Source organism: Bos javanicus, chromosome 1 (assembly GCF_032452875.1).
Source record: "Bos javanicus breed banteng chromosome 1, ARS-OSU_banteng_1.0, whole genome shotgun sequence".
In the NCBI taxonomy this organism is placed as follows: domain Eukaryota; kingdom Metazoa; phylum Chordata; class Mammalia; order Artiodactyla; family Bovidae; genus Bos; species Bos javanicus.
Genome location: NC_083868.1, coordinates 34,585,111 through 34,611,330, shown reverse-complemented (window position 1 = coordinate 34,611,330; position 26,220 = coordinate 34,585,111). Strand labels below are relative to the sequence as shown.

The window sequence follows — 26,220 nt, the reverse complement described above, 5'->3', positions numbered from 1 at the left end:
TTTCTGCCTCACAGCTACAGAATCCCAGAGGACACATTGACATTTTTCCTTCATTTTGAGGGGATAAAAAATTAATGAGTCACTACTAGAGGGATAAAAGTATCTTATCAGGGAATAGTCAACCAATTAAGTGAAACATATTTTATTAGAATATGTTATGTTGGTGGGAACACTGTCTCTGATGTCACATTTTCATATGAAGACACTCGTGTTAGAATACTTCTCTTTGGTATACTCTCATCTTTTATATCTGTTAAGAATATGCCGTCAATAACTATCTGGTTCATATTTCTTGACTTTGTAGAAATAAAGCATCGAAAGTTTTAATTGCTAAACACTTGCTTTAATTCTCCTCCACCACAACCAGTAAGAGACTTGAAACAAGCTGATTTGTATTTAATAAACACAGCCTTTTCCTGGGATGGGTGGTTCCAAGGCATTTACAAGTTTAGGAAGATGTGGTTGTGTGAAAGAAGAAAAGAATAGTCAATACATTTTAGATACAAATTGAAACTGAATTTTGTACTTTTTTCTAATAACAATTTTTATATCTCCTGTATCTTAGTTTTCACTTTGTTTCTAATTGAGGAAGGACAGAGAGGAGTGCTATATATTGACATCCTTAATCCCTAAAGATAGGTTTCACATTATGAGAACCTCTCAGTTGAATATAATTAACTGTGAAATAAGGAGCAACAACAGCAACAACAACTATGGTTTGTTATTGTTTAGTTGCTAAGTCATTTTCACTCTTTTGTGACCCCATAGACTGTAGAAGGCAATGGCACCCCATTCCAGTACTCTTGCCTGGAAAATCCCATGGACAGAGGAGCCTGGAAGGCTGCAGTCCATGGGGTCGCTGAGGGTTGGACACGACTGAGCGACTTCACTTTCACTTTTCACTTTCATGCATTGGAGAAGGAAATGGCAACCCACTCCAGTGTTCTTGCCTGGAGAATCCCAGGGATGGGGGAGCCTGGTAGGCTGTCGTCTATGGGGTCGCACAGAGTCGGACACGACTGAAGTGACTTAGCAATAGCAATAGCAGTAGACTGTAGCCCACCAGGTTCCTCTGTCCATAGGATTTCCCAGGCGAGAATACTGGAGTGGGTTTCCATTTCCTTCTTCAGGAGATTTTCCCCATCCAGGGATCAAACCCACATTTCCTGCTTGGCAGGTGGATTTTTTACCATTGAGCCATCTGAGAAGCCTGCTAAATATGGTTCCAACTTTGAAATACCTTATAATTTATCTGAAAAGAGGATATCATATCAGAGAAATTTTGTATGGTATCATATAATTATTAGTGTCTTCTGGGCTTCCCTGGTGACTCAGCTGGTAAAGAACCCACCTGTCAATGCAAGAGACACAAGAGATGTGAGTTCCATGCCTGGGTCAGGAAGGTCTCCTGGAGAAGGAAATGGCAACCCACTCCAGTATTTTTGCCTGGAAAATTCCATGGACAGAGGAGCCTGGTGGGCTATATAGTTCATGGGGCCACAAAGAGTTGGACAGGACTAAGCATATGCACACACACTGTCTTCTGAAATTACTTATACCCAGGAGAAAGTCATAAAATAACACACTCTGCTGAGGATATGATAGTTTGTTCCTTGGTAAATGAGATTCTTAAATGTTTGAGCCTTCACTTAGACCTCTGTAACATTAACATAATATATTGGATAATTCCTATTAAGTTTTAGTTACTGAATCATGAAACATACCACTTACATATAAGTGGAGGCTATGCAAATAGAAGAGTTCATTATGTCAGTATATATTGGCTTGAAGGTTCCTATATATGAAGCTTCAGTTTACTAACATATGTCAGTGAAAGCACAGATAACACAATATTACTTAAGATTATGTCAACTGGCCATAAGTCAAGATGATACTTTCAACAGAAATAAAAGTACTTTTTTTATAACTCAGTCAAACTTCTGCAATGTCTTTCACTTCACACTGACATGAAATATAGATTATTGTATAATTTCCTTGAGAGAAAAATATGTAATTCCTATTAATTTTATAATCTTCATCTAAAGACATCAGTTATCTTGAATTTGAGGTAGAAATTAAAACAGGAAAAATAATTTGACCATATTGTCCTATTAATATATGAAGGCACAAAATCCAGGAGAAACAGCTTAACAATAAAGCAAAAAATAAATAAAGTCTTTATGCAGGCTATTGTTCAAGGACAGAAAGTAGACTTTTTCCATAAAAATGTAAAAGATTAATACATTTGTGGATAGGAATATATTTTTAGAGAATCATTCCTAATCTCTCTAACATACAGACACACACTTGTATGACTTTAAAGGCATAACATGATTTAAAGTAGAATAGTATATATGGTACATTGTGACTTGAAAATGATGTTTCCAGTGTGAATGTAATATTAGCACAAAGAAAATACATCCTGAAGAAGGAAAAAATCATTATGTGGTAAGTTCCATCTCATCTAGATGGCAAAAGAGGTCATGTCAGTCATGAAGGACAATTCTAAACTATTGCAGCTGAGCAAAATTCCATTATAAATCATCTCAATATACATAGATTCAATTTTACAAAGTCATCAAATCATGACCTCATTTTGATAGTATATACAACATAACTGTAGATCTGGTTTCATTACTAACTAGCTGTGCAGCTGCAGATCGACACTTCTCTTGTTTGAGGATTATTCTCTCCATCTATAAAATAAAAGGATTAGAACAGATGATCTCTTAACGGCCCCTGGAGAGTGAACATTCTATGTTTGCTTCCCTAAAAACACAGAAAATGTAGCAAGAATACGACTCTTGCTTCTCAGTGTCAGGACCTTTGATGAGATTATCTTGCATTTTAAATGATAAATAAGAAAGTTTCAGGTTAAGTTAAGTTAGATGCATCAATTCCATAGAAATGTGAGTGAATTCTTCACCAGCTCAGGGGAGAAGAGTCACCCATCATTGATTTACTTATTATAAAGGGAAAGTTTCTTGATATTTGGGAACTTTCCAATTCAGTTCTATATGAAGGACTAGTTCTCTTTACACACACACACACACACACATTATATACTAAACGTATAGATACATAATGAAGAATGTAACATCCCCAATAGTAATACTTCAACAGTCTCAAACTATTAAATGTTTTAAATTAGAAAAGGAAGTTATATGTTCATGAAATAATCTATTGCAGGGTTTTTCAACTTCAGTACTTTTATATACTGGACTGGATAATTCTTTGGTATGGGGGCTGTTCTGTGAAAAGTAGGATATTTAACAACATACTTGGCTTCTAGATGTTTTTTGTGTGTGTGTGTGTCGAGGGCTGACTTTCAATAGATCGCAGCAAGGGAGCTGCTCTGCTACGTACGAAACCCCGACCCAGAAGCAGGTCATCTACGAATGGTTTAGCACCAGGCGCCCCACGAACGTGAGGTGCGTGACGGGCGAGGGGGCGGCCACATTTCCGGCCGCGCAGATGTTAATATAGAATTTTCCCAACAAATTGCAACAACCATCTGTTTCCTGGGAGAAAAGTAGTCTCTGAGAAACACTGGCTCAATACAATGCTATATATATATATATGTATACTCTCACAAAAAGTCTAATTGTTCCCCAATATGTTCTAATTTCAATACTTCAGGATGAATTATTTCATTTAGATTTAAACATGTATTACTACATTTAGTGTGGACTTGTAGAAATATAAAAGTTAAGAAACAAAGGTTATTTTAGCTTAGCTTTTCTAAACTTAAAAATTATAGTGAAACTACACAGAAACACAAATAAGTTTCACAGTAGTCAAGATACTGATATAATCTAAACATTCTCCATGGGACGAATGGATAGAGAAAATGTGGTGTACATATAAAATGGAATATTATTCAGCAATAAAAATAGAAAATCCTGTTATTTGTGTCAATATGGATGAAACTGGAGAGCATTATGGCTAAGTAAAATAAGCCAAACAGAGAAAGCTAAATATTGTATGGTATCACTTATATATAAACAATAATTCTTTGCTGGCTCAGTGATAAAGAGTTTGCCTGCATTGCAAGAGACACAAGAAATGCAGGTTTGATCCCTGGATTGGGAAGATTCCTTGGAGAGGAAATGACAACCTGCTGCAGTATTCTTGCCTGGAAAATTCCATGGACAGAAGATCCTGGCGGGTTACAGTCCATGAGGTCACAAAGAATCAGACATGACTGGGCACACACACACATGAATGACAACAGCAACAAAAAGCCAAGTAATAGAAACTGAGAACAGAATAGATTGCCAAGAGGTTGGGAGAGGGAGAAATGGGGAAATATAGCTTAAATGGCACAATCCTTCAGTTCTAAGAACTGTAAGCTCTGAGGATCTAGTATAAAGCATGGTGACTATGGCTAATAATATGTTATTATATACTTGAGAGCTGCTGAGAACAAACCTTAAGTATTCTCTCCACAAAAAGAGAGATTTAGCTGTGTGAGCTGATGGATATGTTAATTTTCTTGAGCCTGGTAATCTTTCCACAGTGTATATGTATGTCAAATCATCACACTATACTTTAAATATATATGATTATATTTGTCAATTATTCCTCAATAAAGTTGGGGGGAAAACACAAATGAGGCTTCTGCTGAGGAAATTGAGATCTGCAAACCTGCTTCTTTTAGCAAAGAATCTCATTACTGGACATACACCCTAAGTTCCTGTGTGCTCTATGAATAAGGAGCAGCTGATTGAATTCTGTGCCCTGTTCCATGACCTCTATGCTCAAAACACTGTATTATGCTCACAAAAACAAAAATTACCCTTTACGTTACTGGTCTTAAGCCAACAAGTTTGTTGGTTCCTAATGAAAATTCTTTATCTACTAAGAATTTTGTTTTCGTTTTCCTTCTTTGTGGCTCTGTGACAATCCCATTATTATTCATTTGCATACATTGAGAATTATTTAATATTTTAATATCTTAAAAGTAAGCATGATTCAAGTCCCATGTATCTATGCTCTGGGGTATTCTGCTGAGGCAAAATCACAACTGGCATTAAGCCTAAAGAGAATTATGCATGGCCACAGAGAGAATGCTGTTCACTTAGAGCACGGCCACATAGTGACTTCAATCAGGTTTGCTTTTCAAGTGTTAAATGGACTGAGTGACTCTAAAGGTTTTTGGACACTTTCCAAAATTGGAGTAGTGCAGTTTTTGTTTTAAGTTCAAGTTCTGTGGTTAAATTGGGAGAATCTTTAATATGAAGCAGATAAGTAGGATTCCAAAAAGAAAATGCATTCAGGAAAATGAGGTTCTAATTTATTGATATGCTAATTAGTAAAACATCATGCAAATCTGAAGAAGGCCATGGAGATTTTTCCTTCTAAGCATAAAAAATACATCTAATGTTACTTAAGCTGCAGTCAATTACAGTAGTGTGAGAGACTCAACCACATAGGGTCTAATTTCCTTAACAGAAATGATCCTTTTTTATTACTATTTACTTATTACAAGTCTACTAATAAGTCTCCAAATAATATATTTTGTTATCAAATGCCTAAAACTTCTAGTGCATAAACTTACTTGCATATTCACTCTTATAGGAAAAAGTCATAAAAATGTAAAGAATATATATATTTTTTGCAATACAGATATTCTGTGAAGAGAAGCAGCTTTACTAGTTCATCTAATACTGACAGTGAAAACTTATGCTCGAAGAGATATGAATTTTATGAGATGAGTTGAAGGGAACCTTAAAAATAATCTATTTGTTTTTTTAAATAGGAAGGAAGAAGGCCAAGATCACATGGTCAGATATACAAAAAGTGAAGACCAAAATACTACCCTCCCTTCTTGTATGTATGTGTGTATGTGAAGTCGCTCAGTCATGTCTGACTCTTTGCAACCCATGGACTGTAGCCTACCACACTCCTGAGTCCATGGGATTTTATTTTTTCATTTTATTTTATTTTTTTTACAAAACAATCTGAGCTTCCAAAGCTATGTTCCTTTGAGCCCCTGGGCTTTCATGCAAACAGCCTACCTTTCAGCAAAACAGACATATTCCCTTAGTGTCACATATAGATGTATGGGCCATTTAAAATCTGCGCTAGTAATAACAGTGAGATATAAACACTCTCACGTATTTGGCTGGTTTAATTCTCTGATCTAAAATGAATGGCAAGTAAAAAATATGCTAATAAAATTGATCAAAACTAAGAGGTATCACAGTATACAAAACGTATTTTTTGTTTTTGTTTGGTAGAGCTCTATCAGTAGCCAATGATTTGCAAATGCAGAGACTATATTTTGTGTATGCACCACATTGATAAAGCAAATAGGATCATTTTTTTTTACACAATATGAACTTATCAGAGCAAATTAACACAAGTTTTCATGATCTTACTTTTTTTTTTTTTCTTGACACCCTAGAACCAGATTCTTTAATGACTTGCATCAGAGTTATTCAGGGTAAAAATTTTTTCCTGCAGATATTTTCTTGTTGTTGTTGTGTTTAGTTTTCATAGGTTATTTTTGCAGAATTCAATTACCACTCCCAATGTTTAATATAGGGCTTCACTGATAGCTCAGTTGGTAAAGAATCCACCTGCAATGCAGGAAACCCCGGTTTGATTCCAGGGTTGGGAAGATGTGCTGGAGAAGGGATAGGCTACCCACTCCAGTATTCATGAGCTTCTTCTGTGGCTTAGCTGGCCTTAATATAAGATATACAGCAGAGGTTTTGTTATCGTTGTGGTTGTTAAACTAAGCATAGACTAATTCTGATAATCTGACTAAGGTTTTGGTTCGATATGAATACACTGAGTCTACAGTTATATTTGGAAATTTTTACTCTAAAACAAAGCAAAACAAAACAAAACTAAAGGCTGGCTGAGTGAGGACTATTGAGCAAACAAGAAAAAAGCCACATCAAAGTGGGTTGGGGAGGCTGGGACACAATTATGCCATAAATGCTACCCACAGCACAGAGACCCACAGCTGGAAGAAACTCAAAACCCAGAGGTTATCTCCAAGAAGCAAAGGGTTCAAACTCTACATGGGACCTGCACCTGAGAGAAAAGCCACCAAAATATCCAATTTTGAAAACCAAAAGGGCTCACAGGATAGTGGCCATCTGGGAGATAGCTTGCAATGCTCAGAGTAAGCCATCCCAGAGTCCAACTCAGACAACTAGACTTTAAGTGAAAGAGGATGACCTGCTTATAAGTAAAGCATCAGCCAAGGGCAGGCATCTAATTTAACACACACATCTAGGAACCTGTTGAAACATTAACTAGGCATGGAGATATTTTCATGAGGATTCCATCTTCATGTGTTTCCTTTTCTGTGCTCCAAAGCACCAGTGTCTCCTGGGAGGGAGCTGTCCCATGTGTCTCGTGCTCTGATCTCCATGGTTCCCATGCAGGGAATATCTCTTGGCTGCCTGACTATGGAGACCAGGGGAATTTTGGCTCCTGGTTCCAGGGGACTGTAATAATTAGTGTCACTCAGAAAGAAGCTCATATGCCTGTCTGGCACCTTAATTTTAGTGGCTCTCTCAGGGGATACCTCTACATTGCCTGGCTCTGTGGGCTAGTGGGGCTTCCATTTGTGAGTCCTACATGACTATAACTAACAGAGAAAAAGTTCTTAAATAGCTACCACCCCCAGGGCACAACAAGAGGCAACAAATTCAGGGGCCCAGTCTTTCTGTGAATGAAGCCTATTAGCTAATCGTCATGGCTGTGGCCTGAGAGGAAGGATTCTAGTGGTTGGCTATCATCCTTTCCAGACACCTGTCTTTGTGCTCTTCCTATACTGTGATCCAAAGCATAGTATGTCACGGAAGAGAGCTGTACACATGGCTGGTAACCTAGCTTTTATGTCAGGTGCCCCAGTTTGGGCAGCTGCCACCCAGAGGATGACTCTTGATAGCCTGGCACTGGTGGCCATAGCATTTGCATTCCTAGGTCCCACCAGACGGTGGCTGCATCACCCCCCCACCGCACACACACACACACAATACTTAGGTATTGCATAAACTAAGGCAAACCTCTAGTCTTTCTCTGAAGGAAACCCCTTTATTAGTCCTGGAGCTTTGGCCTGAGACAAGACTTCAGGTTTGACACACATTTAGTAGGCTATGGAGGTGCTCTCAAAAAGTGTAAGCTGTGGGCACCATCTTGACACTCTCCATTTGTCTCACTCCAGCTTTCTCTTATATCCCAGAAAAAAAAGTTTTATATGTTCATCTGGAGCCCTGTTTTTTTGTGACTGCTCCTCCTTTGGACAGTGCGGCTTATACTCATAGTCCCTATACTAAGTTGCTTCAGTTATGTCTGACAGTTTGTGACTTGATGGACTTATAGCCTGCCAGGTTCCCCTGTCCATGGGATTCTCCAGGCAAGAATACTGGAATGAGTTGCTGTGCCCTCCTCCAGGGGATTTCCCTGACCCAGGGATGAAACCCACGTCACTTATGTCTCTTGCATTGGCAGCAGGTTCTTTACCACCAGCACCACCTGGGAAGCCCCATACTGGTAGTCCCACCTGACTATAACCACTTGCACACTTTAAAAAGCTACTGCCTGAGAATCTAGTTTTCAAACCTGAATCTAGGTGCTGAGATCTCTTTTAGGGACACTGGTGGGCCCTCACACTTCCTCAACTATTGAAAGCTATTAAAAAATATAATAGACTACATGGACAAGCACGAAGGTTTGAGAGATAATAAAGGGCTGAAGCAGGGTTGAATGATAATGTTCATCTTCTACACCAGGTCAGTCCTTTAAGACTGGGAGAGATGATTGTTTCATCTACTGTCTAGAAACTAACAGAGATCAAGCAAAATGAAGAAATAGAGAACTGTGTTCCAACTGGAAGAACAAGATAAAACTTCAGTAAAAACCTTAATGAAATGGAGATAAGTAATTCACAGAATAAGCACTCAAAGTAATAGTCATACAAAAATGCTTACCAAACTGAGGAGGAAAATGGGTGAACACAGTGAGAACTTCAGTGAAGAGATGAAAATATAAGAGTGCCAAACAGAAGAAAACTAACAAAAAGTGAAGATAGCATAAAAGATTTAAGGGTCATAAAACAAATTAACATTTGCATTATAAGGCCCCCAGAAGGAGAAGGGAAAAAGAAACAACTATCTTATTAGAATGCATAATAGCTAAACCTTCCCTAACCTGGGACTGAAAATAGACATCCAGAAAGGAAACCAAGAGAGCCCTAAACAGAGTGAAGTAAGCCAGAAAGAAAAACACCAATACAGTATACTAAACCATATATATGCAATTTAGAAAGATGGTAATGATAACCCTGTATGCGAGACAGCAAAAGAGACACAGATGTATAGAACAGTCTTTTGGACTCTGTGGGGGGGGGGTATGATTTGGGAGAATGGCATTGAAACATGTATTATATCATATAAGAAACGAATCACCAGTCCAGGTTCGATGCAGGATACAGGATGCTTGGGGCTGGTGCACTGGGATGACCCAGAGGGATGGTATGGGGAGGGAGATGGGAGGGGGATTCAAGATTGGGAACACATGTACACCCGTGGCAGATTCATGTTGATGTATGGCAAAACCAATACAATATTGTAAAGTAATTAGCCTCTAATTAGAATAAATAAATTTAAATTAAAAAAAGAATAATTCAGAGACTGACAACAAGATATGTTATAATTAAAATGTAAAAACTTAAAGACAAGAAGAGAATATTAAAATCATTAACATTTCAATGGTTTTACTACCTAAAACTATCAGCAGAGTTTTCAACAGAAAGTTTGCAGGTCAAAAGGGAGTGGATAAGATATACTGAAAGGGGAAACAAAAATTCCAGGTAAGAATACTCTACCTGGCAAAGTTATCATTCTGAAATAAAGGAGAGAGAAAGGTTTTTTTGTTTGTTTTTAAGATAAGCAAAAGCTAAAGGAGTTTATCACAACTAAACCAGCCTTACAAAAAATGTTGATGCAAACTCTTTAAGCTGAAAAGAAAGGATCCTAATTAGTAACAAGGAAATGAATGAAAAAATAAATCTCATTAAACAGTTAAAAATATATTAAAAGCAATGAAATATTCTTTATGATATTAATATGAAGGTTACAAGAAAAGATAAGTAAAAGTAAGCATAATTATAATAATTACTGAAGGGACACACAATGATAAAATGTGAAATATAACATCAAAAACATAAAATATAGAGGGTAAAGTAAAAATACTTTTAAAATGAGATCAAGCTTAAGTTGTCCTCAATTTAAAGCAGCTGATAGAGATGTAAATTGCTATTTTAAGCCTCATAGTAACCACAAACAAAAAACCTATACTAAACACATATAAGGGGCTTTCCTTGTGGCTCAGCTGGTAAAGAATCTGCCTGCAATGAGGGAGACCTGGGTTTGATTCCTGGGTTCGGAAGATCCCCTGGAGAAGGAAAGGGCTACCCACTCCAGTATTCTGGCCTGGAGAATTCCATGGACTGTGTTGTCCATGGGGTCACAAAAAGTTGGACATGACTGAGCAACTTTTTCTTCACAAACATATATAAGAGAAAGGAATCTAAGCATACCACTAAAGAAAGTTATCAAACAACAAAGAAAAAAAAAAAGAAGAAGAAGAAGAGGAGAGGAACTACAAAGATGCTGGATAAACAATTAACAAAATAACATGCGTGCCTGCGTGCATGCTAATCTCTTCAGTCATGGCAGACTCCTTGCAACCCCATGGCCTGTAGCCCACCAGGTTCCCCTGTCCATAGGATTTTCCATGCCAGAATACTGGAGTGGGTTGCCATGCCCTATTCCAGGGGATCTTCCTAACCCAGGGATTGAACCAAAATCTCATGTCTCCTGGATTGGCAGGTAGGTTCTTTACCGCTAGTGCCACCTGGGAAACTATAAACTGACATGCCTATTAATAATTATTTAATTGTAAATAAATTCCCCAAAAGATGCAATAGATTAAGAAAAGGAAAAAAAAAACAAACAAACAACAACCTCTATTCTGTGTAAAATAGACTCACTTTAGATATCACAGCCTTGTTGTGGCAAAGGGACTTGGGAAAAGAAATGAAGCTATGAGACATGCCTTGTAGGGCCAACCAAGATGGACGGGTCATAGAGAAGAGTTCTGACAAAGTGTGCTCCACTAGAGAAGGAAATTGCAATCCAGTATAGGATTCTTGCTACTAGAACCCCAGGAACAGTATGAAAAAAATAAAATAGGCATAACCCTGGAGATGAGCTCAAGTTGGCAGGTGTCCAATATACTATTAAGAAAGAACAGAGAGCAATTACTAAAATAGCTCCAGAAAGAACAACGTGACTGGGCTAAAGCAGAAATGCACTCAGTTGTAGATGTGTCTGGCAGTGAATGTAAGTTTCAATGCCATAAAGAACACTATTGCATAGGAACCTGGTATCTAGGTCCATGAATCAAGGTAAATTGGACATGGTCAAGCAGCAGATGGCAAGAGTGAATGCTAATGTTTTAGGAATCAGTGAACTAAAATGGATGGGAATGGGTGAATCTAATTCAGATGACCATTAAATCTACTACTGTGGGCAAAATCCATTACAAGAAATGGAGTAACCCTCATAGTCAACAAAAGAGTCTGAAATGCAGTACTTGGGAGCAATCTCAAAAATGACACAATGATCTTGGTTCTTTCTAAGACAAACCATTCAACATCACATTGAAATCTATGCCTCACCCACTAATGCCAAAGAAGTGGAAATTGGTGAGTGGAATTGGAAATCTGTGAAGACTGACAACACTTTCTAGAGTAAACACCAAAAAAAAAAAAAAAAAAGAACCCCTTTTCCTCATAAGCAATTGGAATAAAAAAGTAGGAAGTCAAGATTTACTTGGAATAACAGGAGTTTGACCTTGGAGTATGAAATGAAGTAGAGCATAGGCAAACAGACTTTTGGCAAGTGAACACACTGGTCATAGCATACACCCTTTTTCAACAATGCAAGAGAGAATGCTACACTTGGACATTACCAGATGGTCAATACTGAAATCAAATTTCTTATGTTCCTTGCAGCCAAACATGGAGAATCTCTATACAGTCAACAAAAACAAGACCTGGAGCTGACTGTGGCCCAGATCATCAGCTCTTATTGCAAAATTCAGGTTTAAATTGAAGACAGTGGGGAAAACCACCAGGCCATTCAGCTATAACCTAAGCCAAATCCCTATGATTATACGGTGGAGGTGACAAATAGATTAAAGGGATTAGTTCTGGTAGAGTACCTGAAGATCTATGGATGGAGGTTTGTAATATAGTACAGGAGGCAGTGGCCAAAAATATCCCAAAGAAAAAGAAATATAAGAAGGCAAAGTGGTTGTCTGAAGAGACTTTATAAACAGCTGAGGAAAGAAGAGAAGTGAAAGCAAGGGAAAACGGGAAAGATACACCAAACTAAATGCAGATTTCCAGAGAATAGTAAGGAAATATAAGGAGGATTTCTTCAATGAACAATGCAAAGAAATAGAGGAAAACAAAAGAATGTGAAAGTCTAGAGATCTCTTCAAGAAAACTGGAGATATTAATGGAAACTTTCACGCAAGGATAGGCATGATAAAGGACAAAGATGGTAAGGACATAATAAAGGCTGAAAAGATTAAGACAAGGTGGTGAGAATACACAGAACTATACAATAACCAAGGTAACCTAAAGCCAGATATCTTGTAGTGTGAAATCAAGTGAGCCTTAGGAAGCATTACTATGAACAAAGCTAGTGGAGGTGACAAGATTAGAGCTGAGCTATTTCAAATCCTAAAAGGTGATGCTGTTAAAGTGCTGAACCAAACACGCCAGCAAATTTGGAAAACTCAGCAGTGGCCACAGGACAGGAAAAGGTCAATTTTTATTTCAATCCCAAAGAAGGAAAATGCCAAAAAATGATCAAACTACCATACAATTGCATGCATTTCACAAGCTAGCAGGTTTTTGCTCAAAATCCTTCAAGTTAGATTTCAACAGTACATGAACCAAGAACTTTCAGATGTATAAGCAGGATTTAGAAAAGGCAGAGGAACCAAAAATCAAATTGTCAACATTCGTTGGAACATAGAGCAAAGGAATTCCAGGAAAACACCTACTTCTGCTTCATTGACCACGCTAAAGCCTTTGACTCTGTGGATCACAACTAACTGTGGAAAATTCTTAAGTAGATCGGAATACTAGACTACCTTATCTGTCTCCTGAGAAACCTGATATGTGGGTCAAGAAGCAACAGAATCAGACATGGAACAAGTGACTGGTTCAAGTTTGGGAAAGAAGTATGAGGGCTGTATATTGTCACCCTGATTATTTAACTTCTATGCAGAGTACTTCATGCAAAATGCTGGGCTGGATGAATTACAAGCTAAAATCAAGATTTCTATGGGGAAATATATATATATATATATAACTCAGATATGTGATGATACCACTCTAATGGCAGGTAGCAAAGAGGAACTAAAGAACCTCTTGATAGGGATGAAAGAGAGGAATGAAAAAGCTGGCTTGAAACTCAGCATTCAAAAAACAAAATCATGGCATCTGGTCCCATCACTTCATGGAAAATAGCAGAGGAAGTGTAAGCAGTGACAGATTTACTTTTCTTGGGCTCCAAAATCACTGCATACAGTGATTGTAACATGAAATTAAAAGATGTCTGGTTTTGGAAGGGAAGCTATGAGCAACCTAGAGAGCTTATTAAAAAAACAGAGACATCAATTTGCCAACAAAGGTCTGTATAGTCAAAGCTATGTTTTTTCCAATAATCATGTACAGATGCAAGAGTTGGACCATAAAGAAGGCTGAGCACCAAAGAACTCATGCTTTCAAACTGTGGTGCATGGAGAATCCCATGGACAGCAAAGAGATCAAACCAGTCAATCCTAAAGGAAATACACTCTGAATATTCATTGGAAGGACTGATGCTGAAGCTCCAATACTTTAGCCACTTGATGCAAAGAGCCAATTCAGTGGGAAAGATCCTGATGTTGGAGAAGATTAAGGGAAGGAGGAGAAGGGGGTAATAGAGGATGAGATGACTAGATGGCATCATTGACCCAATGGACATGAGTTTGAGTAAACTCTAGGAGCTAGAGAAGGAAAAGAAAGTCTGGCTTGGTGCAGTCCATGGGATCACAAAGAGCCAGACACAACTGAACAACTGAAAAACAACAATGAACCATTAGATAGCAAAATTTGATAACATAGAATAAATGAATTCTTAGAAACCTATAATTTAACAAGACTGAATCAACACAAAACAGAAAATCTTATTCACAGACTGATTTTGAGTAGGTACAGTGAATCAGTACTCAAAAACCTCTCAATAAAAAAAAAAAAAAAAAAGTTCAGTGCCATATGCTTCACAGGTAATAATAATACCAAACATTCAAAGGAAAGTTAATACCAATCCTTTTCAAACTCTTCTGAAACACTGAAGAGGAGGGAAACCTGTTTGCAGATCAAGAAGCAACAGTTAGTTAAAACTGAACATGAAACAACAGACTAGTCCCAAATCGGGAAAGGAGTATGTCAAGGCTGTATATTGCCACCCTGCTTATTTAACTTATATGCAGAGTACATCATGAAAAATGCTGGGCTTAATGAAGCATAAGCTGGAATCAAGATTGCCAGGAGAAAAATCGATAACCTCAGATATGCAGATGACATCATCCTTATGGCAGAAAGCAAAGAACTAAAGAGCTCTTGATGAAAGTGAAAGAGGAGAGTGAAAAAGTTGACTTAAAATTCAATATTCAGAAAACTAAGATCATGGCATCCGTTCTTATCACTTCATGGCAAATAGATGGAGAAATGATGGAAAGAGTGAGAGACTATTTTGGGCGGGGGGCAGGGGGTGGTGAACTGTGGTGTTGGAGAAGACTCTTGGGAATCCCTTGGACTGCAAAGAGATCCAACTAGTCCATCCTAAAGGAAATCAGTCCTGAATATTCATTGGAAGGACTGATGCTGAAGCTGAAACTCCAATACTCTGTCCACTTGATGCAAAGAACTAACTCATTTGAAAAGACCCTGATGCTGGGAAAGATCAGGCAGGAGAAGGGCATGACAGAGGATGAGATGGTTGGATGGCATCACTGACTTGATGGACATGAGTTTGAGCAAGCTCTGAAAGTTAGTTTACAGGGAAGCCTGGTGCTCTTCAGTCCTTGGTATCACAAAGAGTACGACACAACTCTTTTTTACTCTCCTCTTTCACTTTCATCAAGAGGCTCTTTAGTCCTTTGCTTTCTGCCATAAGCGCTTTCTCTTGATGTACTCTGCATATAAGTTAAATAAGCAGGGTGACAGTATACAGCCTTGACATACTCCTTTCCCGATTTTGAACCTGTCTGTTGTTCCATGTCCAGTTCTAACTGTTGCTTCTTGACCTGCATACAGATTTCTCAGGAGGCAAGTCAGGTGGTTTGATATTCCCATCTCTCTACGAATTTTCCACAGTTTATTGTGATGCACACAATCAAAAGCTTTGACATAGTCAATAAAGCAAAAGCAGATGTTTTCTGGAACTCTCTTGCATTTTTGATGTTCCAACAGATGTCGGCAATTTGAAATCTGGTTCCTCTGCTTTTTCTAAGTCCAGCTTGAACATCTGGAAGTTCATGGTTCACGTTCTGTTGAAGCCTGGCTTGGAGAACTTTGAGCATTACCTGACTAGTGTGTGAGATGTGTGCAATTGTGCAGTAGCTTGAGCATTCCTTGGCATTACCTTTCTTTGGGATTGGAATGAAAACTGACCTTTTCCAGTCCTGTGGCCACTGCTGAGTTTTCCAAATTCGCTCACCTATTGGGTGCAACACTTTTACAGAATCACTTTTTAGGATTTGAAATAGCTCAACTGGAATTCCATTACCTCCACTAGCTTTGTTTGTAGTGACGTTTCCTAAGGCCCTCTTGAGTTCGCATTCCAGGATTCCTGGCTCTAGGTGTGTGATCATACCATCATGGTTATCTGGGTCATTAATATCTTTTTTGTAAAGTTCTTCTGTGTATTCTTGCCACCTCTTCTTAATATCTTCTGCTTCTGTTAGGTCCATACCATTTCTGTCCTTTATTGTACCCGTCTTTGCAAACAGTATTATAAAGGGCTACTGATTCTAAAGTCTACCATTTACTTTTGTCTTCTTACCTCTATTTTATAGCTCTTGATAATGTGCAACTTAAATTTGTTTTAGTTTCTTTTCCTCTATATCTCTATATATAGGATTATCATTTAAATTAAAGTACAGAGTACATATAGAGCATTTTGAATAATCATAGCAAGCATTCAATAAGCATTAGCCCTTATCACTATGCAGTTCCTAGTTAATACAAATTATAAAACTACTAATACATCTTCAAACATGGATGTGTGCTGTGCTTAGTCACTCAATCATGTCCAACTCTTTACGACCCCATGGACTGTTGCCCACCAGGTTCCTCTGTCCATGGATTCTCTAGTCAAGAATATTGGAGTGCATTGCCATGCCCTCCTTCAGGACATCTTCCCAACCCAGGGATTGAACCCAGGTCTCCCGCACTGCAGGCAGATTCTTTACTGTCTGACCAACACAAATAGTCATATGATAAAACATGTTACAGAGATGGGCGGGCGGTGGGTCCGGGTCTGCAGGCTGGCCCTATGGGTGGTAGGCTATGGGTTGGGCCCTGTTCCCGGGTCTTGTGAGCTGGAGTTCCTGCTCTGCACAGACACACCCTCAAACCGGACTGAGCGCACCCTCTAGGCAGCCCTGAGGCATGGAGCTGGAAGGTCAGCCCAGCCAACTCGCCCATTTCACAGATTTGGAAATTCATCCTTAGGGATAGGATTTAACTTGTATCTCTAAGATACTTCAAGATAGAGACCAAATGGGACAGATGGACCAGCCTTTCCACTTCATCCCTCCAGTTTGTTCATTCAACAAGTATTTATTAAGTACTTCCATGATCCAGGAGGCCTGGGTTCGATTCCTGGATTGGGAAGATTCCCTGGAGGAGAGCATGGCAACCCACTCCAGTATTCTTGCCTGGAGAATCCCTATGGACAGAGGAGCTTGGTGGGTTACAGTCCTTGTGGTTGAAAGAGTCGGACATGACTGAGCAACTAAGCACAGCACAGGGCAGGCAGGAAACCCTGGACACCTCTGCTACTGTGGCCAGGCCCACAGGGCCATGTGGATAGCTTTGTGCACATTGGTCAGGCTCCATCCAGAGGTCTGTCCACACAGACAATTCCAGAGACCCTGCTTGAGCTTGGAGCTGCCTCCCTATTTCCCACAGCTGGTGACTGGCCCAGTAGGCTTCAGCCTTAAGTCTTTACCTCTAAGCTGCCCACTTGTGGGGCAAGGAGGGATAGGAACCAAGCTGGCCCCTCACATTGCTGTGTTTTCCTAGGAGCCATGCAGGGCCAGAGGAGCCTGTGGCTGGGCCCTGCCCGCCTCTGCCTGCGCCTGTGTCTGCTCCTGGGTTACAGGTGCCACTGCCCACCTCTGCTCCATGGCCTGATGCAGCGCCAGCGCTATGGCAAGGTCTGCCTCTGCTCCCTGCTCTACAACTCCTTCGGGGGCAGTGACACCGCCATGGACGTTGCCTTTGAGCCTATCTACTGGCTGGTGGACAACATGATCTGCTGGTATGGGGTGGCGTTCGTGCTGCTGGTGATTGTGCTGACCAGCTCCACTGTGGCCATCGCCTACATGTGTGTCCTGCCTCTCATCCTCCAAACCTACTCCATGGCCTGGCTCTGCTGGCATTTCTTCTATAGTCACTGCAATCTGATTCTCATCTTCCATTCTAGTCTTCCATTTCTACTAGGCTATCACCACCCGACCTGGATACCCACCCCAGGGAAGGAATGATAGGACAACAGTCTCTATCTTTAAGAAGTGCATTAACCCCATGCCAGCCCGAACACACCACTGCAACATTTACAATAGCTATGGAAGCTGGGACCTTTTCCAGGAGGCTTATGCTGCCATCGAGACTTGCCACCAGACCCACCACCCATTTTATCCTTCCAAGAAAGAGTGACTCACAGGAGTCTTGTCTACCTCTGGTTCCTGTGCAGTTCTGTGGCACTTGCCCTGGGTGCCCTAACTGTATGGCAGGCTGTGCTCATCAATCAAGGTGAGACTAACATCGAAAGGCACATCAACAAGAAGGAGCATCGGTGGCTGCAGGCCAAGAGCAGAGTTTTTAGGAATCATTACAACTATGGCTGCTTGGACAACTGGAAGGTATTCCTGGGTGTGGACACAGGAAGGCACTGGCTTACTCAGGTGTTGTTACCTTCCAGTCATTTGTCCCACGGGAACAGAATGAGCTGGGATCCCCTGCCCTGGGTGACTGCTCACTCAGCCTCTGTGATGGCAGTGTGAGCATGTGAGCTGGAGTGTGTCAGCCACAACTTGAGTACCACCATGCTTCCTGTGTTGCCTCAAGGGCCTCCAAGGATAGCTTCTTGGGATCCTTGAGCCAAAAGAGCCAGTGGGCCTGCCCCAGGGTACCATGCGGGGACAGCTCAAGGACCGGTATCCTGGCCATTGCAGAAGCAAGGCACGATGTGGAGAAATCCTAGGACTGATGTCCCTTTACTCAGGCAAACAGAAGTTCCAGCCCCAGACTAGAGATCAGGCAGCTAGCAACCTTGCCAGGTTGACCCCGATCTCCTCCAGGTTACAGCACTGGGGTTGGCCACTACCTCTTCTACTTGCGGTCTGAGGAAACAGCTGAATGGTAGAGATGAGATTCTGGCTTCTCAACAGGGCAAAGATACCAGGCCTACTGCTGAGGTCACTGCCACTTCTTATGTGCTGCCGAAGGGAGCAAAAATAAAGGTATTTGATTTTATAAAAAAAAAAAAAAAAAAGTTACATAAGGAAGGATCATGCATAGTGTTGTGAATTTCATATATAAAATATGTATATCTTGTATATTTCAATGAAACTCTTCTATTAGTAGTTTTCTTCTACAAAGAGTAAAAATTCTAGAAATTGAATGATTCTGGTTTGGCTTTTAAAATATGTTCATAAAATACTAAGATAAAGTTTCAAGACCACTTCTATAAATAAATATGATCTATACATATCTAATTAATATACATTAATAATTGCTGGCACCTCTTGTATTGCTTGCTTGGCATTTTGTAGATATTTTCTCATTTAATCCTCCTAATGACCTTGTGATTTAGGTTTTACTACTCTAATTTATCATATGAAGCAATTGAATCCACAGGTTCTAGTGGATCTGTTATTCCAAGTCAAGTGTTACTGCCTGAGTGAAATGATAGGCCTGAACTTCTAGAAGTTCTCTCACTTGAATGCAAGTATTTGCTTGAAGACTTGATTTTTGGAAAGAAGACAGGAAAAGAAATTATAATAAAAAGTAATTATCCCCAATTTTCTCACCACATAGAAGCAAAGTAAAATTAGCCCGGGGTGACACTGATTCTGTTTCACCTATTTTTAACTCACTACTCTGTTTCTCAGTCTCTAAATTATTCTTATCTCAAAGAAAAATGTGTGTGGCAGGGGAGGTCAATTAAATCTTTGAAAGTAGCTCAGGTATGTGCCAGGGACTGTGCTTGGAATATCATAAACACATAACACAAGAAAACGTTGGGGGTAGTAGGAGGAGTTAGGGAGAAGAGAGGTGGGAATTGTAAAAGATGAGAAAATTGGCCTAAAGGCATTTCAAGTTGAGTTGTCTTTACTCCAAAACATATACTTGGAAATGAGAATTTGTTCCTTCCATTTAACTAAGTCAAGGAGTTTCTTTTCTATGAAATATCTTTGCCTAGTTCAAATTTGCTTAATTTAGTGTTAGTTACTTAGATGGTAAACTTCAAGAAAGCATAGGATTTTTTTTTTTAATTAACTTTCTCCTACAGACCCTTATTTTAAAACAAATAATGAACAAAACTAATTTTGATTATTATTAATTTATAGCCACATCCCTTCATTAAACATTAGCAGAATAAATACATTCATTTCTGAGTTAAACTCTGGTGTCCTAAACAAACACTAAAATGTATTAAATATTTTTTACATTATCTGCCTAGTTAATATGTTTTGTCATTAAATTTAACTTAAATACATTAATATGTAGGTGTATTAAACATATTCAATGATTGCTTATAAATTTAATGAAAAAATAGATTAAAAGTCATTGCTTAGAGTAATTCTTCAAAAATTGCAAAGATATCACAAAAGATGAGGTGTTACTTTTAAAGAAGATCAACTAAAATATTATCAATGAAACAAATTCCCTGTAAGAACAGCTTACAATGGCAGTTAAGGATTAAATTGTCCTCATTATGAAGGATTTGCAGTAGGAAGCTGAGTTATTTCTAGACTGAGTACAATAGGGATGCAGCAGGACATGAACCTTAAGCAGCAGCCAAAATGACTGTGGATAACAGCTAACTTTGTTGCAGTAATTTACAACTATAGGACCAATATTTCAAGTATGGCATTGAATTATATTTATCATACTTCTTGCTTCTGAAAAAAATCTAAGTAAATGAGAGCTTAAAACTGTAGTACACTATTATATATGGGTTTACAACTATTTCCCCCATTATACATTTTTAAATAATACTTAAAAAACAACAACAACTATCATTTCCTTACCTCCCCTACCTTAAAGTGATTCTCATTATATTTTTGGCTCATTTCTTCTTAGATGTCAAGAAAAATTCAAAAGAGGGGTAGATTAATGACCTACATTATTAGCTTAATACATATTTGTAAAATAAGTGAATGAACAAACTGGTACTAGAACTTTTAGGATAATAATTTTAAATGGATACATTATTTTCAAAATGAAATTTGAGCTTCAAATCTGTAACTATTTTAATATTTAAAATTCTTGGCTCAGCAAAGCATCCGCCTGCAATGCAGGATATGCAGGTTCAATCCCTGGGTTGGGAAAATCCCCTGGAAGAGGTCATGGCAACCTACTCCAGTATTCTTCCTTGAAGAATCACATGGATGGAAGAGCCTGGCAGACTACAGTCCATAGGGTCACAAAGAGTCAGACATGACTGAAGTGACTGAGTACACATGCATGCTGTTATTTTCAAGATGAAATCTGAGCTACAAATCTGTGAATATTTTAATATTTAAAATACTTATTCCTGTAACATCAATATAACATGTTATCACAACTTTTTTTCCAAGAGAAAAAAAAAAAATCAAGTTAGAGTTAGTAAGCCAAAAATAGTGAAGAACCCTGTATATGCTCATAGAAAGAGGAACCATCTCTTTGTTGCTGCTGTTTTTCATTCATTTGTTTTGCTATTGGAGTATAATTGCTTTACAATATTGTATTAGTTTCTACTGTACAACAAAGTGAATCAGCTATATGTATACATATATCCTACCCCTCTTGAACCTCCCTCTTACCCCCACATACCACCCCTCTAGGTCATCACAGAGCACTGAGCTCCTGCTATACACCGCAGCTCTCCACTAGCTAGCCATTTTACACATTGTAGTGTATATATGTCAGTGCTACTCTCTCAATTCTTCCCACCCTCCCCTTTTCCCACTGTGTCCACAAGTCCTTTCTCTACATACTTCCCTGCAAATAGGTTCATCAGCAATCCCACTACCGAGCATATACCCTGAGAAAACCATAGTTCAAAAAGATACATGTATCCCAGTGTTCACTGAAGCACTGTTTACATAAGCTAGGATGTGGAAGCAAACTGAATGCCCATCAACCAATGAATGGATGAAGTTCTTGACATACATACAATTGGAATATTACTCAACCATATAAAAGGAACGAAATTGGATCATTTGTAGTGATGTGGATGAACTTACAGTTTGCCACACAGAGTGAAGTAAGTCAGAAAAAGAAAAACAAATATTATATATTGATGCATCTCTTTTCGTTTTTTAACATGTTTTTTTCCTTTACCTGGCTGTCTATGTAAGATGACTTAGCACCTATGTAAACTTTGGAGAAAGTTCAACAATTTTTAGTTTAAAAAAATAAGGGAGAAAAAAATACATTCTTACATAAAAATCATCTTTGTTCTCCCCAAAATGATTTTTATTATTTTACATAAATGAATTTTATTTTTTAACTTTACAATATTGTATTGGTTTTGCCATATATCAACATGAATCCACCACAGGTATACACGTATTCCCCATCCTGAACCCTCCTCCCTCCTCCCTCCCCATACCATCCCTCTGAGTTGTTCCAGTGCACCAGCCCCAAGCATCCAGTACCGTGCATCGAACCTGGACTGGTGACTCGTTTCATATATGATGTAAAAGAATGAAACTAGAACACTTTCTAACACCATACACAAAAATAAACTCAAAATGGATTAAAGATCTAAACATAAGACCAGAAACTATAAAACTCCTAGAGGCATAAATGAATTTTTAAATGCCACATAGATTTCCTTTTACCTAGAATCAGTAAGACTCATCCTCCTTGAGGGAAAATCCTTTCCATTTGGAAAATTTGTGATAATATTAAGGTTTTAATAGTACTGAATAAAACTAATCAGAGATAAATTCATAGAAATAGGACCAATAATATATGTGAAACAATATAAGTAAGTTATGATAAAATTGTAAGAGACTATTGATAAAAAGAAACACAAAAGAGAGAATATAAAAGTTGCACTAAAAGTGAAATGATAGACCAACAGATTAATTTCAGATTTTTTGACACTAATGGAAGACAGAGATTGAATGGAAAGGAAAAATAGGCATCAACCCAAATTTGCTTACATAGCAAAACTATATATTAATAATGAGTAAAATAGTGCTATATCTAACAAACAACAGTTAGTGTTATCCACAAATAATTTTCCCCTATAGAAATATTTAAAGTATATATTTCAGGAAGGAAAAAATATTATTCCAGAAGAATGATCTAAGATGTATGAAAGTACAGTGATAAAAAAGTGGTTTGGGTAAAATGAAATAAAAGTGCCATGTGAACATGAAGACACCATCTGAAAGCCAAGGAGAGAGGTTAGAACAGATCTTTCCTTTAAGAGATCCCAAAACGAAAGAGCTATTAACAACCCTAATGACACTTTGATTGTGGATATCTCACTTTCAAAACCATGTGCTAAGTCACTTCAGTCATGTCGACTTTTTGCAGCCCTATGGACCACAGCCTGCCAGACTCCTCTGTCCATGGGATTCTCCAGGCATGAATATTGGAGTGGTTTGCTGTGCCCTCCTCCTGTACATCTTCCTGACCCAGGGATCCAACCCATGTCTCTTATATCGCCTGCATTAGAACGTGGGTTCTTTATCATTAGCGCCAAAACTGTGAGACAACAAATTTTTGTTATTTAAACCAGCCAGATATTTTAAATTTTTTAAAATCTAAATAAAAGTTATCTGTATAATAATAACATCAAATGTATTGGATTACAAAACAGAAAGTAAAATCATGAACAGAATAATCTATAAAAACGGATTAGAGTTGAAAAAGTGAAAGAGTCCCAAGGTAAAAGAAACATTCTCAATTGTTATATAAAATTAGAGGGATAAAGTTCTTAAAAAGTGGGGCAATGATTAAACACTAAGTAAGTTGAAGAAATAAGTCAAAATATATCAGTTATCAAAGGACTAAACTTGTTGGTTAAACAAAAGTATGGAAAACCCAAATGGAAAATCAAATAACATCCCACAGTATGCTATTTACAAATAACATACATAAAACATAAACAGCCTCAAATTTTCAAACATATATAAATAGGAAAGTGAGAGTCACTACACAATGTTCAATTAATTAGGATTATATAGCAATTGTGAGAGAAGGCAATGGCACCCCACTCCAGTACTCTTGCCTGAAAAATCCCATGGACAGAGGAGCCTGGTGGGCTGCAGTCCATGGGATCGCTGAGAGTCGGACACGACTGAGCGACTTCACTTTGACTTTTCACTTTCATGCATTGGAGAAGGAAATGGCAACCCACTCCAGTGTTCTTGCCTGGAGAATCCCAGGGATGGGGGAGCCTGGTGGGCTGCCGTCTATGGGGTAGCACAGAGTCAGACACGACTGAAGCGACTTAGCAGCAGCAGCAATTGTGTTCTTGTTTACACCTAACAAAATAGAAGTCTTAGATTAAAAGTAGGGCTACATGTGCCACATATAAAATAGGGATGGCTGAAGTAGTTCTCCCTCCCAATTTTATACACTTAAACTTCCAATTTTGATATTAAATGATTTTTCTTCAAATTTCTCTAGGATCAGGATTCTTCTTTCTCATCTCTCAGTCACACTTGGATACAGTCTTCATCTTCCTGGTCCAAGAAAGTGACATTTTGTGTCTCATGCTGTAGGCTAGAAAAGGGATAAACAGGGCAAAAGTTCTATGCCAACTATAGGGAACAACTGACAAACATTCAGAAAGCTAAGATCATGGCATCAGGTCCCATCACTTCATGCCAAATAAATGGGGAAACAGTGGAAACAGCGGCTGACGTAATTTTTGGGGGCTCCAAAATCACTGCGGATGGTGATTGCAGCCATGAAATTAAAAGATGCTTACTCCTTGGAAGGAAAGTTATGACCAACCTAGATAGCATATTCAAAAGCAGAGACATTACTTGGCCAACAAAGGTCCGTCTAGTCAAGGCTATGGTTTTCCCAGTGGTCGTATATGGATGTGAGAGTTGGACTATAAAGAAAGCTGAGCACTGAAGAATTGATGCTTTTGAACTGTATTATTGGATAAGACTCTTGAGAGTCCCTTGGATTTCAAGGAGGTCCAACCAGTCCATCCAAAAGGAGATCAGTCCTGGGTGTTCATTGGAAGGACTGATGTTGAAGCTGAAACTCCAATACTTTGGCCACCTGATGTGAACAGCTGACTCATTTGGAAAGACCCTGATTCTGGGAAAGATTGAGGGCAGGAGGAGAAGTGGATGACAGAGGATGAGATGGTTGGATGGCATCACCGACTCAATGGACATGAGTTTGGATAAACTCTGGAAATTGGTGACAGACAGGGAAGCCTGGCGTACTGCGGTTCATGGGGTCGCAAAGAGTCAGACATGACTGAGTGACTGAACTGAACTGAATTATAATGAGATATTTCAACATTCATTTCTTAAAATCTGAGAAGTAAGATGACAAAAATATGTTTACTTTTATAAATAAATATATATTTAAATATTTGAACAAAAGAACTGCCAAACTAAGTTAAAAGACATATGTATCACACTGAAACCAACAACTGAGGAATATTATTAAGAGCATAGAGCATATCTACACAAATTGGCCACCTACGAAGATTTAAACAAGCTACCAAGAAAATTTTAAAAAGTCAGTGTCAATAGAATCTTAAATAAAATGCAAATAAACATAATGATAAATTTATTAAATATTATAAATGCATATACTTATAAGTAAATCTCTTTTAAATATCTAACATAACAAAAAGGATCATTATAGAAATGGAAATAGTAAGAAATGAGTGTATGTATATATAAAACTTCCTTGGTGGCTCAGACAGTAAAGAATCTGCCTACAATGAAGGAGACTTGGATTTGATCCCTGGGGTCAGGAGGATCCCCTGGAGAAGGAAATGGCAACCCATTCCAGTATTCTTGCCTGGAGAATCCCAATGAACACAGGAACCTGGTGGGCTACATTGGATGAGGTCGCCGAATCAGACATGACTGAGCAGCTAAGCATAATACTGAAAGTGAAAGTTTATCTGCTAGTGAGAAAAAAAAAAAAAGTGCACATTCTTAGAAAATCTGTATAACCAATCTTAAATTAGGAAGAAATGAACTTCAAACACTCCTTAAACAAATAAGTAAGCTAATTGAATCAGTTTTTTCAAATGTTCCAAAAAGCAAATTCCAGGACAAATATGTTTTATGAGTAGTTTCTTTGAAATTCTAAGAAGAGACAATTAAAATGAAGAAATACTTTCCAACATATTCTGTGAGGTTGTATATCTTTTTTTTTTTTTTCAGCACTTTATTTTTTTTTTTTTTTTGATAAATTTAACGCCTTTTATTGCCATACCTCATTTTACTGTGCTTTGCTTTAGTGAGCTTTATAGATACATGTTTTGTTTTTTTTTTTCCTTGTTAATTTTCTGTTTAGTTGATCTATCCATAAGTGTGAGTGGGGTATTAAAGTCTCCCACTATTATTGTGTTATTGTTAATTTCTCCTTTCATACTTGTTAGGATTTGTCTTACATACTGCGGTGCTCCC

General features: G+C 38.3%; 1 pseudogene; it reads left to right on the top strand.

Moving 5' to 3' along the window:
* Positions 1-17,403: 17,403 nt before the first annotated feature.
* LOC133254209 (palmitoyltransferase ZDHHC16-like) lies at positions 17,404-18,862 on the top strand (annotated as a pseudogene).
* Positions 18,863-26,220: the final 7,358 nt, after the last annotated feature.